Source organism: Cryptomeria japonica, chromosome 5 (assembly GCF_030272615.1).
Source record: "Cryptomeria japonica chromosome 5, Sugi_1.0, whole genome shotgun sequence".
In the NCBI taxonomy this organism is placed as follows: Eukaryota; Viridiplantae; Streptophyta; class Pinopsida; order Cupressales; family Cupressaceae; genus Cryptomeria; species Cryptomeria japonica.
This window is the reverse complement of record NC_081409.1, coordinates 626682242-626688241: the sequence shown is the minus strand read 5'-3', so window position 1 is coordinate 626688241 and position 6000 is coordinate 626682242.

Below are 6000 nucleotides of genomic sequence, written 5' to 3'. Positions count from 1 at the left end.
AATATGTAGAAGATGGGCCATACAACTATATCAACATACTCGAAGTGAATGCAATACTTGTTGGATCAAACATGAGAAACCATCAAACATGTCATATGACAAAAACTATGCCCCAATGTACACCAACTCAGACATACCAAGATATAGAAAGATCAAGGCAACCATGAATAGGTATAGTCCTAGGACAAAAATAAAATCAAAGCGAAAAAGATCATTCAAGAAAATGACTCGTTTGGCCAACAAACATCTCTTGCCAAGAGTAGAACATGGATTTGGATAGGATCATCGGTCATAGGAAGGATGCATCCCAATGGGCATGATGATGGAATATATCAATGGGAGGCAATAGATTATGCTGACTGGGAGAGATGGTAGTGAATAGAATCTCTGCTTGGATTTGGTTAAGACATTGTGTATGGGTGTTTGGATTGTGCACAAGTCAAGAAGAAGCTCAACTTGATGGTATAAGCTCAAAGATTAGGGGAAAGCTCAGTGTGATGGGATAAAAACTCAGTGGGATGGGATGATCCATATTCACAGTTCGAACAAAGACTCATCATCTCCTAAAAGTGAGGGATTTGCAGGTTTAGAAGCAGGGTCAGCGGATCAATTTTCCTAATGAAGATACAATCCACTAGTGGGGTTCGAAGGTTTATCCAGTGACGTGGATCGAAGAATGAAGGAGACAATCGACTGAAAGAAAGCAGGAGGGGGGGATGGGTGGATTTGAGTATGTGCAGATATACGATGGATCTAGATTATTTACCTTGGTGCCTTAAACCAGGTTTTCACCAAGGTACTTGCCCATAGCGTCACAACATGGTTTTCACTGATGGACGTATTGATTTTTCTTTACTTTTACTTTTTTCTTTTTCAATGATTTTTTTATTTCTTGAATTTTTTCGCTAATTTTTTAATTTTTTTGTTGATTTTTTTGCTAATTTTTTCACTAATTTTATGATTTTTTTCCATGCTTTTAGACAACTAGTGACCTTCTGAGGACTAGGCATAAAATCTCTTCAGGTGCATGATGTTCATAGGCTCATCCAAGGGATTTCCTTCGGGAGTAGCCAATTGATATGCCCCCGATCCATACTTTGTTGCGATCACACAAGGTCCAAGCCAATTGGACTTGAACTTGCCTTTCTTTTCTCTTTCTTGAAGGTTTCTCTTATTTTCCATAAGGACAAGATCACCAACTTTATTTTCTTGGGTTCTGACTTTCTTGTCGTAGCTCAAGCGTAAGCAATTTTGATATACTTGGAGATGGTTTAAGGTCTTGAGGCACCTTTCATCCAACAATTCTAGCTCTTGTAGCCTGACAAATCTATATTCTTCATCTGGGAGGATATTTTGCAGCGAAACCCTTAGGGAGGGGATCTCGATCTCAAGAGGGAGGACAACTTTAGAGCCAAAGACAAGGGAATATAGAGTGGCGCTTGTGGGTGTGCGGATGGAGGTACGATAAGCCCATAGAGCAGGGTGGAGTTGGAGATGCCAATCACGACCAACTTCATTGTTTGTCTTTTTAAGGATTTTGATTAAGGTTTTATCAGAAGCCTCAACTCGACTGTTACCTTGCGGGTAATACGGGGTGGAGAAGCACTGCTGGATGTCAAACTTCTGATAGAGTTCTTTAACATCCCGATTTTTGAAGGGTCGACCATCATCTATGATGATAACTTTGGGGATTCCATAGCGGCCGATTAAGTAGTTTAGGATGAATTTAGAGACCTTCTTTCCAGTGGTGAAGGTAAGAGGGATGGCCTCCACCCACTTGGTGAAGTATTTTGTTGCGGTGATGATGAATTTATGAATGTTGGAGGATGCAGGGTGGATTTTCCCAATGAGATCGAGCCCCCACTATGACAAGGGCCAAGGTGTGATAAAAGGTTGCAAATCTTGTGATGGAGCATGAATCTTATCGCCATGCTTCTGACAAGGGATATATTTCTTCACATAATTATATGCATCTTCTTCCATTGTAAGGCAGTAGTATCCTGTTCACAAGAGCTTTTTAGCCAAAGTGAGACCACTTGAGTGTGCCCCACAGATACCCTTGTGCACTTTGCGCAGTGCCCATTTAGCCTCTTGTTTGTCTAGACACCTTAGGAGGGAACCATAGAAATGCCTTCTGAATAGGGTGTCTCCAAGGATGGTGTAACGGGTGCAACGACGGATGAAAGTTTGTTGTTTGGTTTTGGTGAGGTGGGGAGGGATGGTGTTGTCTCTTAAGTAAGCGAAGGTCTCTTGATACCAAGGGGATTTAGGTCCAATGAGTACACATACCATTTAAGACTTAGGTAGACTGTATGCCGGTATGAAGAGTTGCTCGACCAGAAACTCAGATTTATGACTATGTGCCGACATCTGAAGGAGAGAACCAATAGTGGCCATTGCATATGCAACTTTATTGTTCATGCATGGGATTTAATCAAACTGGATCATCGTGAAGTGTTGCTTTAGGTCTTCTACCATGCCGCGATAGGGAAGAAGCTTGTCATCTTTTGTTTGATACTCATCATTAATCTGTTTAATGACAAGTTGGGAATCACCATAAACATATAATTCCAATATCTTCCATTGGATGGCCAAACAGAGTCCAGTGATTAGTGCTCCGTATTCTGCAATGTTATTGGTGCATGCAAAGGTGATCTTATATGATGTAGGGATGCAATCTCCTTGTAGTGTGACCAACAATATGCCTGCCCCTGATCTGTTCTGCGTGCAAGAGCCATCAAAGTATAACTGGCATTTGGATGATATAGTGACAGTCATTATGGACTCATCGAGAAATTATGTGAGGATGGGGTGATCACCTTGAAGCGGAGCATCTGCCAGTTGGTCTGCTATCACTTGTCCTTTGATTACCTTTCTATCCACATACTCAATGTCGAATTTGCTCAGTAACATGATCCATTTAGCAGTTCTCCCTATGAGAGCAACCTTTGATAAGAGGTACTTGAGGGGGTCAATTTTAGCAAGGAATTTTGTTTTGTTGTTAAGCATGTAATGCTAAAGCTTCTGAGTACTGGAAACAAGTGCCAAGCATGCCCTTTCAATAGGGATATAATTGAGCTCATACCCTACCAAAGTGCGACTGATGTAGTAAATAGCATGCTCTTTTCCTTAATCATCTATTTGTGCCAATAATGCCCCTAGTGCCACTGTAGTTGCTAATATATACAAAAGGAGTGGCTATCTTAGAATAGGAGGCATAAGGACTGGAGGTGATGCTAGGTGTTCCTTGAATTTCTCAAAAGCCTTCTGACACAGGCAGTCCCATTTGAATTTGGTATCCTTGCGTAGTAAGTGTGCAAATGGGTGACACTTATCTGCAAGCTGTGAAATGAAGCGTCTAATAGATTGGAGCTTTCCTTAAAGGCTACGTAGCTATTTGAGGGTCTTTGGGGGAGATATTTCCATGATGGCTTTCACCTTTGCAGGATCAACTTTTGTGCCTCTGCGGGAAACAATGAAACCAAGTAGTTTCCCAGATGTAACACCAAAGATGCACTTCTTAGGATTTAGGCACAACTTATACTTTTCCAATCTCTCAAAGACCTGCCTTAGGATAGGAATATGTTCATCTCTTGTCTTGGATTTTCCTAAGAGATCGTCTACATAATCTTCCATGATTTTGTGCAAGAGGTCATGAAAGATGGTTGTCATTGCTCGTTGATATGTTGCTCCGCCGTTTTTGAGACCAAAAGGCATGACTTGATAACAAAAGGTGCCCCAAGCCACTATGAATGATGTTTTGTGTTGGTCCTCTTCTGCTATCCTAATCTAATTGTATCCACAAAATCCATCCATGAGTGATAGCATTTCATGTCTCGCTATGATATCTACGATCAAGTCTATATTGGGAAGCGAGAAATCATCTTTAGGCAATGCTTTATTCAAATCTTTGAAATCTGTAAAGATTCTAATGCCCCCAGCAGGTTTGCCAATAGGGACAACGTTGGACACCCACTCAAGATAATATATTAGTTTTATGAATCCAACATCCAACATTTTTTGAAGTTTTGCCTTAACAAGAAGTGCAATACGCGGATGCATTTTGCATAATTTTTGCTTAACAGGTTTGGCATCTGGATGAACAACAAGATTGTGGACTTCTAAGTCTGGATCAAGGCCTGGCATGTCAACATATGACCATGAAAAGTTAATCTTTGTTTCTGTGAGAAAATTGATGAAGTTATGTTTTTCTTGATCCGACAAAGACTTAGCAATGAGCACGTTCTTAGGAGTATCTTCAGTGCCCATGTTGATAGTGTTCGTTTCCTCTATAAGTAGGGTTGACCTGTCTTGTTGCAGGGAAACCATGGTAGGGAGGTCAAGTCCCTCATCCTCAAGTGCCTGATTCAGGTTTTCACTTGAGGATACAACCTTTATTTTTACTTTTTCCTCATCCATAGGTGCCTCAGGAAGGTTTTCACCTAAGGAATTGTGATTTTTCTTTTTCTTGTCTTTTTTGCAACTAAGGGCATTGACCTGACTACCAAAGTATCCTTCCTCATGTAGTTGGATCCCGTGAACTCTGTTGCAATCTTCCAAGTCGTGCATAGTCAGGAGAGTTATGAGAGCATTGTCGTCGACACATACGTCTAAAACAAGTTTTTCTCGTTGGTCCCAGTCTATAAGCCACCCTATACTTTCCTCTTTTAGCCCATATGTCATAAACTTTCTTCCACTAGCCCTTACACCCTTCCACAATTGTTTCCACTTGTCAACTCCTTGGACTTCCCAAGATTTGTTCCCACATGTGTGAGCACATCTTGGTCAAAGGTGATGTGGAGATGTTGAAGTGACTCGTGCATGCAAGTCCTTCAAGAGGGGGTCACATGTGGGTTTTGGGTAGATGTGTAGTATTTTTAATACTAATAGGGGTTAGGCCTTAGTTTAATTAGTTTAATGGCGGGATTAAAAAATAGGTTTGTAGGAATCATAGAAATAACTTAATTAATTACAAATTTATTTAGGTATTTGGGATTAAGAATAAAGTTGAAATATTCCTTAAAGGTGAGCTTGACTTATTGAAATAAATCAACTTTACGATAAAAGAGACATGTATAATTAATTAATAAATTAAATATATATGTGGAAGGGGAAAATTAATTAAATGTAATTTAATTTAATTTAGGGGAATAATAAGCTAACATGATTAATTAAATTAATCAAGGGATAAAGGTATAATTAATTAAATATTAATTTAATTAATTTTATGTGTCTACAGTAATAATTGTCATAACAACTTGGAAGGTTTGCAAAAAGAACAAAGATCAAAATTATGTGTCAAAGGCCTTCATTTCCTTCAATATAGTAAAGGATGCAGTAGATGCTAGATAGATGCTCAATAGTATGAGGTGCTAACGAATCGAAGAAACTATACCTCATTGAGGTTATGAGATATACATGTGAGGATTGGTGTCCAATAGTTTAGGGGAGATCCAAAAATCTCGAAGTTCAACATCACACCTTTACAAAGGTGATGAGACACTTCATGTGCAAATGGTGTCCAATGATGTTGGGAACTTGGATGATAGCTGCATGACTATACTAGTAGTTGGGAGCAACTTGAAGAAGCTAGTCTATGAACTGTTTTCAAAGAATAGCTTCTATATAATGTATTGTTTTATTTAATGTTGTAAGTCCATTTATTATTGTAGCATTAAGAGGGGGTGTTGGAATAAATGCTCCTAAATAAGCATGTGGATGTGTCATGTTTGTTATCAACTAAGTTCAACATGCTATCGAACATGTATGTTACTCTTAGCAGTTTAATAGAAATTTTGTTGAGTTATCTTGCACATATAAATATGTAACCTCGTGATGAATAAATCATGTGAATTCTTTCGCAGTTCCACTTTCTATAATTTATTTTTATTATTGCTGTCAATTTTCTATTTAAGGATCCCATACACATTTTCTAACACCTCTTCATCTCTTCATTGCTTTTTAATTTTTTCTAAGCCATATTCACAACTTTGTTAAAAT